At 40.9% G+C, this 18,455-nt stretch overlaps 1 protein-coding gene across 1 annotated transcript in view; it reads right to left on the bottom strand.

Moving 5' to 3' along the window:
• The window catches only part of GRAP2 (GRB2 related adaptor protein 2), an 80,976-nt gene that overhangs the window by 48,902 nt on the left and 13,619 nt on the right, over positions 1–18,455 (bottom strand). Inside the window, exon 2 of the mRNA XM_063308677.1 lies at positions 14,279–14,389. The gene's annotated coding sequence lies outside the window, so the exon portion shown is untranslated. The remainder of the gene's footprint in view (positions 1–14,278; positions 14,390–18,455) is intronic.

Below are 18,455 nucleotides of genomic sequence, written 5' to 3'. Positions count from 1 at the left end.
AAAAAAAGAAACTTACCCGTTGCCTCTAATCTCTGATCTGCTGGATCGCTTACAGAAAGCACGCATTTTTACCAGGTTGGATCTCAGGAATGCGTACAATCTGATCTGGATGAAAGAGGGGCACGAATATCTAACTGTCTTTGACACCAGGTTTGGTAAATTTGAGTACCTTGTTTTGCCCTTTGGCTTGTCTAATGCAGGAGCCATATTTTCCCGATTTATGAATCAAATTTTCTCTGATTTACTAGATAAGTATCTGGTCATTTATCTAGATGACATATTAATTTTCTCTGAGGATGCTACAACTCATGTAACCCATGTACGTAATGTCTTACAAAGACTGAGAGAGAACAAGCTATTCGCCAAGCTAGAGAAGTGTGCCTTTGATTTAACTGAATTACATTTCCTGGGCTATAAGGTATCAACAGAAGGCATATCCATGGATCCTTCTAAGGTCCAGGCAATTCTCTCTTGGCCACCTCCCCAAAATGTTAAAGAAGTACAAAGATATCTAGGATTTTGCAATTTCTACAGGCGGTTCATAAAAAACTTTAGTGACAGGGCTAGACCCCTCACACAGCTTTTGAAGAAAGGATCAAAATTCATTTGGGGGGGAGAGAGAGCAAGCAGCCTTCCAAGAATTTAAGCAATGCTTTGCATCCCAGCCGCTGTTAAGACACCCTGATCCCACGAAGCAATTCATCATGCATTCAGATGCTTCCGATATTGCCATTGGGGCAGTGTTATTGCAATATACAAACAAAACCGAGAATACATTGCTTCCGTGTGCCTTTTTTTCACGCATGCTCTCACCAGCAGAGAGAAACTATGATGTTTTTAACAAGGAGTTGCTGGCAATTAAAGCAGCATTCCAAGAGTGGAGGCACTGGCTAGAAGGTGCAACCTTTCCTGTGAAAGTTTGCACCAATCACAAGAATTTACAGCTTCTACAAAACACCAGATCCCTCTCCCCACGCCAAATCAGATGGAGCCAGTTTTTCTCCTGTTTCAATTTTGTTATTTCTTATGTGCCCGGGGCACAAAACTGCTTGGCAGACGCCCTGTCTTGATCCTTTCAGGCAACCCCCGCCACTCACCAGGAGGTACAGGCTACTATATTACAACCTCACAACTTTGATCAGTCTATGAGGGGGAACCAAACAGAGATTTTAGCAGCAGGCAGACAAACAGAGGACCTATTTACAAGAGTCAGAGCTCAGCAGCAACAGGACCCGTATGCCAGGGCCAGAATGGATGACCTCCAGAGGGGCCTGCAAGACACTGCCTCGCCATTCAATGTGGAGGCAGGAATCCTCTGGCATAGCGGGCGATTATACATTTCCCCCTCATTGAGGGAAGAAGTACTGAGACTTTGCCATGACCATCAAACAGCAGGCCACGGAGGTGTTTTCAAAACTCTCCACAGAGCTCTGAGAGACTACTGGTGGCCTAAGATGTCTGCAGACATAAAGGGTTACGTTGCTTCTTGTCACACCTGCAGACGGGCCAAGCCTCTCCCAGGGAAGCCCACAGGACTCTTGCAACCCCTACCCACCCCCAATAGGCCTTGGGATACAATCTCCATGGATTTCATCACTGATTTACCCCCGGTCCAGGGGCTGACTTCCATACTAGTGGTGGTGGACCTTTTCACAAAAATGGTGCATTTTATTCCTTGCAAGGGCCTCCCATCTGCACAAGCCACAGCGCAGTTGTTCATGGACCATGTTTTTAGGTATAGAGGCATGGTGAATCACTTGGTGAGTGACAGAGGCCCACAGTTCACTTCCAGGTTCTGGAGGGCCCTTTTCCAGTCATTAGGGGTCCAGATCCACCTGTCATCATCACATCATCCTGCTAGTAATGGGCAAGCCGAGAAAATTAAGCAATGGTTACAGCAGTATCTCAGGTGTCACACCACTTATCAGCAAGACAATTGGCCAGCGCTGCTCCCCATGGCAGAATTTACTTACAACAACTCTGTGCAATCCTCTACCAAGATGTCCCCTTTCCAGGCAATCTATGGGGTTAACCCTCGGGTGTTGCCCACCTCCTCCCAGCAGGGAACTGTTCCAGCTGCAGCTGATTTTCTTAAAGAGCAACAAGCCGCACAGGAGTTGTTAAAGGAGCAGCTGAACAGGGCAAAGAGTGCTTACAAGAGAGCTGCAGATGCTCACAGACAAGAGGGGCCAGCGATTTCAGTAGGAGACAGAGTGTGGCTCTCTACCAAGTTTTTGAACTCTACCAGACCCTCCAAGAAATTGGACTCTAAGTTTGTGGGCCCTTTCACTGTGGTACAGCAGATAAATCCAGTGGCTTATCGTTTACAGCTACCAGCATCCATGAAAGTCCATCCAGTGTTTCACAGATCATTGTTAGCCAAAGACCCTCCCCCAAGTGCCTTACGATCGCAACTGCCCCCCCCTCCAGTAATTGTGGAGGGGGAGGAGGAATACGAAGTTGAGGAAATTCTGGACTCTAGGAGGAGGGGAAGGGACATCCAATATTTCATACACTGGAAAGGGTACCCTGAGGAAGAGCGCACGTGGGAGAATGCCAGAGATGTACATGCTCCAGCACTGATTCATCGATTCCATCAGCTTTTCCCTCACAAACCCAAGCCTCTCACTCTACCAGAGATTCCTCACTTGGATGAGCAGGCAGAGGAATTCGTAAGTTTGCACCTTCCACCCCCGCCTGAAGCCTTGACTCCAGTTACAGAGGAGGGGGGGAGGCCCGCAGCCCTCCACCTCAGGCGTGCATTTCCCAGGGGGGAGGGGGAACGACTCTTCTAATTAGCTAGCTATTTTCCAGCAGCGGCCACCTGGGCCAGAAGCGTTATCAGACCTGGAGAGCAGCACTGATTCGTCCTTGGAGGAGTTTTCCTTTGAAGACTTTCCATTGTTGCCCAGTTCCCATGGGACCTTAGAAGGAGACGTCGAATCTTATCAAGCCTCTGGAAGGGAGGGGGCTGAAATGGAATGTGAATCTGGAGGGGAGGGTGATGTCATGAGTAAGGATGGCAAGCAGGGGGCTCCCATCCAGGCTGTAAAGCGCATGCATAGTACTGAGGAATTAGGTAGCCATTCAAAGAGACACAGATCGAGCCTACCTTAACCTTTGGGGTTTATATGTTTGGGTTTTTCCCACACTTCTTCAGTTTGTTAGGATTTTCTGTTATGTAGCAGTAATAAAACACTAGAGACCTATTCCTTGTCTCAGCGTGGTTCCTGGCTGTTAGGACAATTAGCTTTTTTTTCACTGCCAAGAACTGGCTGTGTAAGTAACAGAAACGTCCTATGTAGTAGTCACCTTGATTGACACATTGGTTTTGCATTAAGACCATAGCCTTAAACGTTCCCTTGGTATGGGTAAATCTTATTGGTCAGGAATGTTAGTTTTAAGATACACTTATACACTTCATCATATGAATATAAGTAATTTGTAAGTATTTTCTTTTATTTCCCAGTGGTCATTGGGCTTATTATGAAAGCTTTTCTGTTAATGGTTCATTCTTCTTTAAATGTATGGCAGTGCTCCCTGATGTTTTTAGAGACTGATTTGCCCCCCTTACATTTATCTTACATTCCTCATAAGCTTTTTATCTTACTGAATATTAAGGCCTCTTTCAAACTGTGAATGAAATTATGCCTTTTGTTGGCTGATATAATTCTGTCAGCTTTGAGGGGCTGCAAAAATATAACTGATTGAATTTATGCTATGTTTAGCTTTGTACAAAAATTGCTAATATTTCTCACAACTAGCATAATTTACAAGAGTAAATTACCTGATAGGAATACAGGAACAGCAAAAATAAAGATTTTAATATAAGGTTATAGGTAGATATTTTTGTGAGGTGTAGGTATACTAATAGATACTCTTGAGAAAGTCCTTTTGATTGAGCTATAGCTACATTATACAAACACTGCACCCACCAGTTAGAGGCAGAAACCTCATCCTACATATAAGTGCCCTTCCTCACAACCATTTTCTCATGGCACTGGTATGGACCCTGTCCCAGGAACATGTCCTATTCTCACAAACATTCCAACAAGACGACATAACATTTCTTCTTTGGCATTTTCCCAAATGACATTGCTTGCATAGTAATCCCTTCCCCTCTGGATTTCTCCATGCCAAGTCTGCCTACTACAAAATTTGCTTGTGGCAGGGAAAAAAAAAAGAGCCATAGACAAGTCCCATAGCTTCTTTCCCTCTTAATGAAATAATTAGAATGGCGATATGTATCAATAGATACCCAACTGATCCCACTTTTATTTTGTCTTTTACCTTGACTTTTATTGTGCTTACGTAAAATTTAAATTCTGAATAAAATATACTAATTTCATGGTCTCTTGGATTCTAGCCTGATGCCTTAACCATTATACCAAAACTAGCTCTCCATTTCATATACTATAAATATATAAGCTATACAAGAAACAGGCATGATAGATTGAAAACACCTAATATTATACTCTTACAGGAATTGTAAGGCTAATAAATTTGAAGGCTAATTAAGAATATATACTATTTTCAAGGTAACAAAAACACCTACCCTAGTTTGAGAATACCATCCACAATCACTCTTTTCAAAATAAAACAAACTCTTGTTCTAGTTAATCACATACCCATGTAGTGGCAGATTAGATATTTTTTTTGCTTCTTTTCTCCCAAACCAACTCTCTTCCCCCTGAATCATTTTTTTTCTACAGGGCAATTTTGTCCTAGAACTTTACTAGGGGCAAAAAACACCTGGGGAATGGAATAATTCAACCTTCTTTCAGTTTTTTAAACCCATCCTCTTCATAGAAATATATGAAGAACTTTCATTTTTATGGAGAGTCTGCTGCTATCATATTAGTTAATCCTGAAATACTGTTGTAATAATAAATGCACTTCAATATAATTTAAAAGTGTCAGCCCCTGAGTGAGTGTACATTTGTTTTAAATGTGTGTTACATTTAAGAATAGCTTGTTGCAATTTAATTAGGGAGAGAGAGTCAGTATGAAAAAATGAAATGAAGGTCTCCTTATGGGATGTTGATCAGTTTAATAAAACTGGTTTCAACAAACTGTGTAAATTAAAGCAGTAGACTGGACACAAACCCTTTACTATAATATAATGGATTTTCAAAGACCCTCAAATTTTTATGGCTGTATTGCATAATCCAGACTTGTATATCCATCAAAGTCATTACAGAGTTGATGGCAAGACAAATTATGAGGTGATACATAAATATTCTGGTTCAAACCAATAAGCCAGATCCTCCCAAATTACCTTTATATTTGAGTTAGCCTCTCATATTCTGACATCTAGCAGCTGTGTTGGGATTGCAACTCCAGAATTCCCTTTGGCTCTGCTAGTGGGGAATTCTGTGAGAAGGCTGTTGTAAGCCAATTTGAAAAGAATTGCATTATCTAGAGTTTCTTTTGAGAAATGTTAATCTGTGGCTACAAAACTGGGCTGAGAATATCTTTATACCACCACTTCTTATTTCTAATATCTTTGATTTCTTGGTAAACTGTGAATATGTGCAGAGAAGCACTTTGTGTATGTTGCTTTCCACAAGTTCAGTATAAAATAATCATAAAAATATAGGTGGATTTGAAGAGTAACAAGATTGGAACTTTTGTCCAGCTCCAATTTAGTTAGCATTTGAGGTTAATTGGGGTTTGTCTCTGAGTTGTTTTTTCACACCTAAACTGGTTCAACCTTTTCCTAATTAGTTTGGCTCAAGAAAGTGATGCTGTCAAAAACTGAAGAGATGGTGCACAAGAAGGTGTAACTTTGGAATGGAGGAGAGTTTCAGTTGTCATGTTCTGTAGTGAGCATCAATTAATCAACCAATGGATGAGACTGTCAGGCTATTACTTCACAACAAGGGGAGAGTTATGAATGGGAGCTGTCCAGTTTTCTTGATCTTCCATCTATTTCTGTCTCAAATGTGTTACACACAGAGCAATCCATCCTTTTTCATGCCTCTGACAAAAGACAGCTGGTTTAAGATATATGTGATGGGAAGTCATTAATAGGGTGTTATTTCTTCAGAGAAGCATCAACATAGGGCAGGTGTACATTTCTTTACAGATCTTTACTGATATATCTTCGTCAAGACCTGCTGAGCTCCTGTGATCAGGTTACTTCCTCAAATCTGTATACCACTCAGATCTGTATAATGAATTCACTTGTACCAATCCTTGTACTGCAGAAGTATAAGTACATTTAGCCACAACACGATTAACACCTCCATTCAGCTGCAAACCTGGCTATTAATTTCATTGCTGGCCAGTGCATTATTTATTTATTTATCAAATTTTTATCATTGCCCATCTCCCCCAAATTATTCAATTTATATAGCCACCCATCTCAAACCAGTGACTCTATGTGGCGAACAATCATAAAAACAATAAGAAAAGTTAAAACACAATACAAAAAAATTAAATACCAATAGCACCCAAGAGATATTATAATCCATTGGTGTCAGTATAGCCAGGAAACAGGGTCCTTCACACACTTGGGACCCCAGGCCCCGGGCACATAGCCAGGTCTTCAAGGCCTTCTGAAAGTCCAACAGGGTCGGGGCCATCCTAATCTCAGGGGGGAGGATGTTCCAGAGGGCAGGCGCTACAGCAGACTTCATATATTTTTAAAAAATCTAATAATTTATATCTTTCAGACTTAAGTCCTCCTTTTTAATTCTGTATAATAATAACCTCTACTCAATAGAATTTAGGGAAGGCAAGGAGAGATACTTTGTATCTTGCAAACCACATGAAAACACTTATTTCTCTCCCTGAATAATGGCTGTTATGAATAATAAAATGGGAGTAGATACTGGTATGGCAACAGTGAAAAAGTCTTGGCTAAAAACATGATGAATGACCTGGGATTAACATACATATTGCTACAGGTTTGATGTTTAAGACAAGAACAAATGCTTTTAAAATTTGTTTTGTAATTTTATTTTGAATACATCCAAGTAGGAATGCAAGGGATCTTCTTGCATTCCCTGTTATTAGGGGTTGCAAAACATTTTAAATGTGAAATGTTTTAAACTTGAAGTAGGGTTTTCTGACCATTGCAGAAGTGTTTTGATTTTGAAACAGCTTTGGTTTGAACTCAAAACAGTTATTGTTAACTTGAAAAAGAATTGTTTTAAGCTTGAAACACTTCAAGAATAACTTGTGGAATAACTTGTTTTAATCTCAGAACTGATGGAGTTTTTAAAGGTTAATAAAAGAACTCCAAGCAGCTAACAGCAATCTTGCAGAGTAGAAGCACGAACTTGCACATTAAGCTTGTGTTCAGAAATAAATTCAGTCTTCACACTGTAGTTAGATGAAGAAGAATAGAGATAGCTTACTTTTATTCAGTAGAACTGGATACAGGTAGGTTCATAGTAGAAAGCACTTAGTCATCACAGGTTCTTTGTAGACACCTTCTATGTGGAATAGAAAGGGCGAGAAGCTGCATTCCCTTGCTTGCATATCTGCCCACAAGGTAATGAAGACGGTTAATCCCCAGGCCCAAGAAGAAGGAGGAAGTGGAAGTCAGGTGACCCATGTGACATCCCACAAGCACAATAGAAATGCGATTTGCTAGAGCGAACCCCCTTATGTTTATGAGACAATGCTGAGTTGATCCTGATAATTCCAACAAAAACAACAATATATTGTTACGTATAGATGTTGACTAAGTTCCCTGTGGTCCTGCTAGGACCAGGACATAGCTTACAAGCCTGGAACCCTGCAGTCTTGAGGTTCACCAATCCAGTTGCTGTGCTGAGTCTTTTAAAATAAAATCAGAAGAGATTGGCTATACTCTGTGGTTAAACCTCAGTCATACATCAGATAATTATTTTCCCAGAGAGTCTTTGGGCAGGCTGGACCCTGTGGGCTAAGAGGCATCTTACTGAAAGGAAGGTGCTGGATGTGACAGCAGCTTTGATCTGCAACATGTTTAAATTCCTCTCGAAGCATTTTTTAAATGTACAACTGCGGTGGGAGGGAAGGACAAGAATAAGCATAGGGAGAGAAAAGACGGAGAGGGAGGGAAAATTTGCACATGGGGATTGGGGAGGGGAAGAAAAAAAATGAGTGAGAGTGAGCACTGGGTTGAGGAATTGGAATAGACGAGGTGGGGGACCCAGAAATAGGGGTGTTCTGCTTAGTCCTCAGCCAGAGGCATCTGCGAAGGGGCAAAGGTTGTCAGAATGAGGAAAGCAGGATTCTGATATCCCAGTGCAAGCCCTGCTGCATTTCTCTGTCCATCATAACATCACACACAAATCCAAAAGGGTGTAGCTTGTGTCAAGATGTTGCAACACTGCTTTTGTTAGGAGAGCCTGCAGATGTCACTCCCTCAGCCCCAACAGTGCCACTGAGTAAACTTCCATGAACTGTTACAATTGCATAATTGTATAATTACATAATTGCTTTAGTAATAATTATAAATAAAAATGTATTACAGAAAAGCCTTGGCTTCATTGGCTAGGATTCTCTATGCCAGTGGCTGAGATTTAGTTATTTATAGAATTAAATACAGGTAGTCCTCACTTAACAGCCACAATTGGGACCAGAATTTCAGTTGCTAAGCAATGTGGTTGTTAAGCGAATCTGACCTGATTTTATGATCTTTTTTGTAGCAGTCATTAAGTGAATCACTGCAATTGTTAAATGAATCACATGGCTCCCCATTGATTTTGCTTGCCGGAAGCCAGCTGGGAAGGTCAAAAATGGCAATCAGTGACTGCAGGATGCTGCAATGATCATAAGTGTGAACTGGTTGCTAAGCACCTGAATTGTGATCACATTACCTTGGGGGTGCTGTGGTGGCCGTAAGTGTGAGGACTGGTCATAAGTCATTTTTTTCCAGTGCTGTCATAAGTCCAAACCATCGTTAAATGAATTGTCATTAAGTGAGGACTACCTGTATAGCTTTTCATTACAAGCAAAACCAAAAGTGGTTCACTCATCATACTAGGTCATGGCTTGTTTTAACCATGGTTTGTTGAATAAGCTACAATGTCTGAATTTATACAATATGTTAAGCAAAAGTGAGTTATCACATTATGGGTTGGTATGATATGTGAACCAAACCAATATTTTCTCAATGCTTGAAATTCCACTTTTTTATAGCAGACAGACAGTAAAGATGGGAGGGAATCATTAGTAACAGTGAGTAATCTTGTACCACCATTTTTGCAGGACAAGGAAAGGAGGAAATTCATATACATAGGAAAATAAGAGCAATGCTTGCACATTAAAAAAGGATATGTCTGTTACCAACGTGAAGGCCCATAGACTTCAGTAATGACTGTGATGATGTTCCCTGATCACTGTTTGAGCTTCTATTAAACAAAGCAAGTGAGAAAATGGCCAGCAGAACACCATTAAAATGTGCTACATGGGTGGTTGATTTTCTTTGTAGGAGAAAGAGAGTGAGAAACTTCCTCAATTGGTCTAAAATTCTAGTGAGACTCATTTGACCATACATTAATTTTGCAGATGTACATGATCCTTTTGATGAGTGGCTTGTGATCCTGGAGGTCTTTTAAACACCAGAAAAGGATGATTTCTCCTAAATCCCATTTTCATTTCTTTGTGTTGGTTTTAATGATGATAATCATAATCAATTTGAGTCACTTCATGTGAAAGCTTATGAAGCAATTTAAACTGCTTAATATACAATGATCTCAATTTTAGCATCACAAAAAATAACTTGCTATTAGGTGAATGCTAATTTAATATGCTTCCTTTCATTAACATTGTTATGGAGTAGATTCTTCCTCTTCCTCCCCCCCTCACTTGGAATTAGACAATAGACAAACACAATGGGTACCTTGTGGCTGTAAAGACCTGGATGGATCAAAACAAGCTCAGATTAAATCCTTAAAAGTTACAGTTCCTGTTTGTTGGTGATCAATCTAGCCTTAGCCCACTTCTAATTTGGATTCTGGATGAGGTCACATAGCAACTTTCCATAGATAATGGAAAGGCTCCACTATCTGGGGGTCTTCCTGGACTTGTGGCTCTTGCTACAGCAGCAGGTGGAAGGTGTGGCCAGGGGGGCTTTGCTAGTTCTGGCTAGTTTGTCAGTTGTGGATCTTGGGGCTGGGGTGCCATGGCAAAGTGACTCATGCACTCATCATTTTATATACAGATTCCTGTAATGCACCATACCTGGCTTGCCTTAGAAGATGACTTGGAAGCTCCAACTGGTCCAAAATGCAGTGACCAGTCTGCTAACTGTGAGCAGCAGATTCAGCAGTATTACACATATGCTGCAATTGTTGCACTGATTACCAGTTCAAACACTGGCTGCTACCTTTAAAGCTCTTCAGGGTGCCCAGGCACATATGGGATCATCTTTCCTGCCTACATTTATTCCACCCTATGTGATGGTTGAGGGAAGGTAAGTTGAGTGTCCTGTGAAGTTTAAGCCTGCTTCTGACTCCAAAAACAAAACTTATCCGGAGTCAGAAGGGGAAAACGAAACTCATCAGGAGAGAGTTGAAGAAGCTGAACCAGGAAGTGAGCAGAGTGGGAGAATTTGCAAATGGGGATTGGACAAACTCTGGAGGGGGATTTGAACTCTCCAATCAGCGCTCGAGACAGGAGAGCTGAGAAGCGTGCGAATCAGAAAGCAGCTTGATTGGCTGCTGGAGAGAAAAGGTGCGGAAGGGATCGGCATAAAAGGCAGATGTGCGAAGAGCAAGCTGCCGGAGACAACTGATCCTTCGAGCTTACAGCCATTGTGGAAGAGTCCTTCCTGCATCAGAAGCCTTGTCTGTAGCCAGAATGGGATAAGCGCCAGCATCTTCTACCTCCATGGAATTGCCTTCTGCACAAGCTGCTCCAGTCGAGCCTCTCCTTGCTGTCCCTGCTGAGCACAGCTTTGCATCTAGCTCTGGACCTCGTCGCCGTGTTCCAAAGCAATCTAGGTGTGCATCCAGCCTTGCCTTTAGCTCTCAGCCTTGCCTAGAATCTTCAGTCCAGTTCAGTCTTGCTTCCAGCTCTCAGCCTTGCCTTGGATCTCCAGTCCAGTCCAGCCTTGCTTCCAGCTCTCAGCCTTGCCTAGAATCTCCAGTCCAGTTCAGTCTTGCTTCCAACTCTCAGCCTCGCCTAGAACCTCCAGCCCAGCCCAGCCTCATTTCCAGAGATCAATGTCGCCTTGACTCTCCAGCCCAATCTAGCCAAGCCTCCAAAGCCAAGCCTCGTCTACAAGTTCCAGCCCAGTCTTGCCTAGCCTCCATGCTCCAGTCTGATCCTTCCTGTGTGCCAGTCCCTGGAACCTTGCCTCTGTTTCCTCCTTGCCTTGCACTTTAGCATCATCAAGTCTGACAGCTTCAATCAGAGAGTTAGCTGAATTCTGCCTTGCAGTTCTGCCTCAGTCTGACACCACAGCCTTGCCTGTTCATCCGCCATTGCCTGGGTGGTCTTGATTGAAATTGCTTGCCTAATCATTCACAGACTTTCTTGTTATAAATAGTTGTTTTTAATAAAGAGTTTGATAATACTGCTGTCTGGCCACCTCATAGTCTGAACAGGCCATGTACCCACTGTGGAAGAGGTGAGGGGGTGGGGGTTTGAGAACATGCCTTCTTGGTGAAGGCCTCATTTTTGGAATCTGTTGCCTCCTGAGATAAGGAATGTCCCCTGTCTTCTGGCCTTCAAAAAGGCCCTGAACTCTCTTGCTGCCCAGATCATATGGGCACTGATGGTACAAGCACTGCCTAGGACTAGTGAGATTAGATTTGATGGACTATTGTTTTTAATGTCTTGACTGCAAACTGCTTCAAGTCCTTTGTGGAAGTGGGCAGTCCATAAATAATTACAGAAATAAATAAATCTTCCAATAGTAAATTTCCTTAAAATAACTTTTTTCCTTGGCAAACTGAAAAGTTTCTTTATACACACACTTTATATACAAAAATATTCAAATAATGTTTGTTTAAAGTTTTGACTGAGAAGAGGACAGAGAATATTTTAAGTTAACATTATTTGATCTGTGTGCAGATGTATACAGAAAGGGATATGGGAGTTTTTTTGGGTTGTCACTTGGAATGATCTCTACTTTCTAACCCCCCCCCGCCCCCACACTTTTCCTTTACTACTGTCATGAGCACTGATGGTGAGCAGGAGGGGGCCCCTATCCAGGGGGGAAAACGCATGCATAGTAGCGAGAATTTGAGCTGTCATTCAAAGAGACACAGAACAGACCTGCCTTGACTTTTGGGGTTTATCTGTATGGGTTTTCTCACGCTTCTTCAGTTTGTTAGGACTGATGTCCTAACAAGCAGGAACCACGCCAAGATGAGGAACAGGTCTCTAGTGTTTTATTACTGCTACATTAGACAGAAAATCCTAACAAATTGAAGAAGCATGAGAAAACCCATACAGATAAACCCCAAAAGTCCAAGCAGGTCTGTTCTGTGTCTCTTTGAATGACTGCTCAATTCCTCGCTACTACGCATGCGTTTTCCCCCTTGGATAGGGGCCCCCTCCTGCTCACCATCAGTGCTCATGACAACTACTAACATACATATATTATGAAGAAAGAAGCTGATTGCAGGCAGACTCTCCCCCAACTTTGTCATTGTTTCGAGTCACTGTTCACTTTGTTCATGGTTCTATTTTTCAAGTGCCTGGTTATTTATTCAACTAAAAATCTGCTCAGATGTTTAAATGAGTTTTAGTTTCAACCTACATCTCTACGCAGACCAAATAATGTTAACTGAAAATTAACTTAAAACTATAAAATAGTTTAAAATCTACTGCACAGGGCTAGAAGAAAAAGCAAACAGACCTGAGGACAATAGATCTTTTTTTCTTAGCATTCATGGTATGGTTTGCAATTGCCTGGCAACAACGAAGACAGTGGTGGTCTGGCTGTCATCTACTAGCTCAGCTAGCTGCAGCTTCATTGTGTAACTGAAGCAGATGCTGCAAAAGTAACCATTAATCAACCACTTTTGTGAGAATTTTGTCTGATGAGGATCTACAGTGGGGAGCCACAAAATCTTCTGACCTATTTGTTAGAATGCATGTAACAAAAATTGGAGCTTTGTGCAAAGCGTATGAATGAGTCATTTGACATTTTCAGGTTGACTGAAATAATTCTGCTACATTTATTTCTAAACGCAATACTCTTCACATATTCAGTACCGCAGGAAGAAACTCTACTGCATACTATTAATATACAAAAAGCTGAAGAGCTTCCAACCTGTGTTATCTAGTTCCAAACAGGTACATTTGGGATTTTGAGAGAGTGTTTTCACAAAATAAAAGGTTGGAAAAGAAGGTTGTCCAAAGGCGGAGTTGGAGTTCCAAATTTTCTCCTTTTGAGTCTATAGTTTTCAGTTCCCATACCCATTTTATAGACAAACTAATAAGGCTGAGGGATTAACAACTTGGTCAGGAAACTTAGTTCAAGGGAAAATGTCCTCCAAGGAGAACTCATCTCTGGACATCTCCCATTCAAGGACCAACCAAGTCCAACCCTGCTTAGTTTCTGAGCCCAGACAAAGACTGTCAATACCCTGCTGGGGTTTTGCTTATTTTCACCAATGGAAAACAAATAATAAATATTATAAAAGACAAGGACTCTGTGTATACAATACAAAAACAAGCAAACAATACATTTGTGCAGTAACAGTATTGTAAAGCTTAACTATATGGGACATCCTGAATCATCAAACTAGTAATGTTGAGAGAAAACTCACAGATGAAATATCCAGCCATTTCAGTCTTCCTCCCCCCCCCGCCACCCCTGGTAATAATTTGCCCTGTGCATACAAAACAGTGAACTATCTGTAATGAAGATGAAGATTTCTCTGTCAATTGTAAGAGAAAGTTTGGAACTCAGTGTGCATATGCCTCGTTATTTTTTCTAATATAAGTTGCTTTGTAGTTACCAACATTCAATTTCAACATCTTATTGCTCAATCACAAAAGTTTGCAAGATCTTCTTGTAATTCTCATTACTTTGTCTTAGACTTTATTATTTCATTCATTTTGCATATAATTATAATGACTTGCTGATACTGTTCTCTCTCTCTCTCTCTCTCACTCTTTCTCATAAATCAGCATTTGTTACCTTTCCTGCTATACTTGACACTTAATATAGTTAGACAACTGGCTATAGAAGGCTTATCATGAAAATAATTATAAGTTAAATATAAGTTCTCATATTTAACCAGATGAGCATTTACTGTTTTCAAATACAGTATAATTTAGTAAGGGACAAAAGGAAGCACAGCAGAAGGATGGGGGATACCTGCACATTCTGCATGGAAGAAGATGCCGCTGGAAGGAAATATGTGTTGTTAGCTCTCTTTGGGAAATAGTTTCCAGGGCTTCTCTCTACTGGTTTTTCTGGAAAGAAAAGCTAGATAGAAAAGAGTGCACAATGTTAAATGTTGCCTTTTGGAGACTTCTGGTGAGGATTCATGGTGAACTAGACATCCCTGAAGGAGCAGGGATGGCATTGTGGTGGAGACTGGTGGCCAGCCAGCAAAGTCTCTCCTAAAAAAGGAGGGATTGTGAAATCACCCACTTGTACTCTGAACAGCTGCTCCTCACGAGTAGACTGCAGGACCTGAGGTTTTTGTGGCCAGCTCATGAATCAAACAGCTGGGAGTTGAGAGCTTCCAGTCAAGCTCGCAGCCATAATGCAGCCTATATGGACATAAGGTTCACCGAGCCTCATTTCTTAATCACTTTTGGAAATGGCTTCTTAATAGCTTTTCAGCTATTAGGAATCTTTGGAACGACAAGTTTTATAGTGCTGGCTAAGTTTCCTTCAGTCCTCAGTGAAAGAAGTTTTAAATACAAATTTAAGGACTTAAAAAAATTCTTTTTTTGGAATAAACAGCAAAAGGGTTTTTCTTAAAAAAACATGATAGGATGGGACCCTTGAAGGTTAGACACTAGAGGGAACCAGAAGGAACTAAAGATTACAATTAAAGAAGAACACTTAAATTTGATTTACTAATACCGAATGGAGCAAAATATTTCAATGTTGGATGTATTGTAGGATATTTGTGAACAGTGGACCCAGAAGTTAACTTTAAGAGTGTCTGCCATTGTGTTTAAAAGATGTTATGGAAGAGGAACAAGTTTTACTGGACAAGTTACTCCTCCCTTGGCCCAGTGTATCCCATGGGGTTGACATTCTGGGAGAATTCGGAGCACTGGGTTTGCCATCTTAAACTTCCAAAAGAAAGGTAGCGTTTAAATTTAACATGCCATACAGAGTCTTCAGACTGACTAGCACAAATTGCTGTGAAAGACAGAAAGATTGCGAGAAGTAAAAGAATCAGAGGTCAGCAAACTGCAGATCTTAACATTGCAATAGCATTATGGAACTTCCTCACATCCCCGTAACCACAGCAGGAACATCCCCAGTAACTGGTTTTTTTTATGCCAAATCTACATGATGTTGCTTTTGTCTCCCCTACAACCTGCAGAGGAGGCAACTTAAATTCATCTTTAGCTGCTCCAGTTTTATAGTAGTGTTTTTCCTTTTCTCCTGACACAATTCTTGCCATGGAAATCATCTAGCATGCTTCATCAACTTAGCTGATGAGGCAGTCAGGGGCTTGCAACTGCCCAGGTTGCTGCAGAGCAGTGTTCTCCATAGCCATTTTTGCTTGGACTGCATCTGCCTCCATAATCCTAGACTGGTATTGTCAAAGTGCATATCAGGTCTTTCTTAGGCTCCTTATATACATGTGTTAATGCACTTTTGAAAGAGCGATAGATATTTTTAAAACATGTATTTAACACATTTAATCTTATGAAAGATAGACCCTTGTTTAAAAAACAAGGCTACTGCTCTCATGACAAGGAGTTTCCCACAGCTATACGTTTTACTGTGATCACTTGGTGAGAGATGATGCAAAGCCAGGGAAATCCACCAATCACTTTCCTTAACTTGCCCTGTGGCAAAACACCCATCATCAGCCTTGTGGCTATGGTAGACTAGGCATTGGCTATCAGGGCAGCACAATTTATGCTAGCAAAGTTTTCTGCTAGCTCATAGACAGAAATCTAGCAGTTTAATATGGTCATCTGGTTATGCCCCTAGATGCATTTTAGTATTTGCATGGCAAAGCACATGAGTTTATTATTATAAGTTGAGAGGGAGTTACTTGTTAAAAATGTACTCAAACTGTTCAGTTGCCACATGCTCTCATCCCACAGAGTCTGCTATCAGGAACCATAAGCTACAGTATCAGACTTGATGAGGAAGCCCCCACCCTCTGGTCTGATATCTGGTTTCCTCTGTAGAGAGTAAGGCTGATACCTCTGTTAGTTCTTTGGGCCCTTTCTGGCTCAGATAATCCCAGGAAGATTAATTGTGACAAATTCACAATTCAGAATAAAAGGGCAGCACTCAAGTGAAAACTTAAAAGGCCCTTTAGCCATCCCAAGTAATATGTAGTCATTTTTGCTGTACTTTGAGTATATTATTAGTCACAGAAACTATGTGGCCAGATTATTAATTACAGTATTTATATTCCACCCTCAATCAATAGTCTCTGGGTGGTTCATAAAGAATAAAAAGTACATGTAAAACAGCCTATAACTTTAAAAAATTCCCAAGGACTCTAGTTAAATGAAAGAAAAGAATGAAATACATAAATATATGAATATAAATATATATACAGAAATATAGAAATACAGAGATAAAGAAAGAATGGAATATAGGAATAAAAAATAAAGTCTCCAAGTCAAGAATCAAGTAGCCTGGACCACCCAGCAAAATAAAACTGTCTTCATTGCCTTCCTTAAAATAGGTAAGATGGGATCTAGTTGGGCCTCTGGGGGCCAACTATTTCCTAATGCTGAGATATCACTGAGAGAAGCTGTCTATAGGTTCCCATCAATCTCACCTCTCAAGAGTAGGATGGGGGAATAGAAAGCATTCGTTCTGGGCAACACAGATTCTGTTGGTCCTGAAGGTCACAGATAGCCAAACCACATACAGATTTAAAAACTAATACTAGCACTTTGAATGTATTTATTTATTTAAAAGATTTATATGGCTGCCCATCATATGAAAAACAATTCTGGGTGGCTCACAACAATAATAACAAAACCCCAAAAAAACCAGTGAAGTTGAGTAAAATTGTACCCAGAAACCTATTAGCAATTAATGCAGCACCTGCAAAATAGAAGTCACACTGCCGAAGCCAGATAATGACTGCCTAGCCCACGGTCATCATGGAGCCCATGAATTCCTGAGCCTATCCAGATCCCACCTTCAGGGCACGGAGTTTGAAATTCCCCAGTACTAACAACTAGCAGCTCTGCAATGAGATCTAGTTGCTCAGGAAGGGACAGTGCTTGGCAGCAGGGTGGATAGTACACCAGCATTTTCCTTAACTTGTTGGTACAGTCTAAGTTCAAATAGAGGCCACTTATATCTAGTCTCCCATGAAGCAACACTACCATAGTCTATACTGGTACCATACTGGTACCATAGTGCTACCAATAACACTGATCCTACCATAGTCTCACTCAGAATCATTGTTATCCCTCCTCCCCAGACTTGGTGTGATGGAATTCTCTGATCCTGGGAATGAAAATGGGACATTTCCAAAAAATGTCCATCTGTTCTTGTTCTACAATATTTCATTCCCATGGTCAGAGAATTCCATCATGCTTGGAGTTGTGGTTGCTGAAGCACCTCAAACCAGGAGGACAAATTTAGGATACTGCCACATACTCACCCTCACCTAACCATGTCTCTCTTAAGTTTGACAAGTCCATGTGCTTATCCACAACAAGGTCATGGATGAAAATGGCTTTATTACCTATGGATCTAGCATTCACCAACACAGCCTGAAACCAAAGCACTCAGCTATCTAATCTTATGGATCCAGGGAGAGGCAGTTGGGCTAGGAAAGTGCTGATTCCCCCTCTTCCTGGAACAGTCAGCCCAACTCCTCCTACCTCTTGCTGTGGCAATTCATTCCCTGCCATCTGTAATAAAGGTTCAAAATAAATATATAAAGAAAGATTATGTCAGGAAGTCTCTCCTTTTGCTGTAGCCATCACTTTCCCCCTCAACCTTCCTTTTTGCTGGTCTTGGCTAACTTTACCCAAATTATTCATGATGGGATAGTGATGGGCAAATGCACCAGTAAAGAAGCTGGCTCCATTCTTGCGAATTATTTAAGGAAGCAGGAACTATTTTTAAATAAAAACTCATCAGCCTTAGTTGAGTTAGTTGAAATTACCAAGCTTTAACTGTATTTGGGAAATGAGACTTGTCAGAAGGGTAAGTCTGGAAAGTTTAGGGTGTTAAATATAGTAGTATTTCTTCCATTGCCTTTGATACATTGTCATTTTGTAGCATGTTATATCAGATTTATTTTTTCTTTTAAGTAACATTTGATTTTCAACTTAAAGTGCTATGAATTAAATCTAACAAAATAAAATTGTTT

This window comes from Candoia aspera, chromosome 7 (assembly GCF_035149785.1).
Source record: "Candoia aspera isolate rCanAsp1 chromosome 7, rCanAsp1.hap2, whole genome shotgun sequence".
Lineage (NCBI taxonomy): Eukaryota > Metazoa > Chordata > Lepidosauria > Squamata > Boidae > Candoia > Candoia aspera.
The sequence above is the reverse complement of the archived record's forward strand: the minus strand, read 5'-3'. Positions and strand labels throughout refer to the sequence as shown.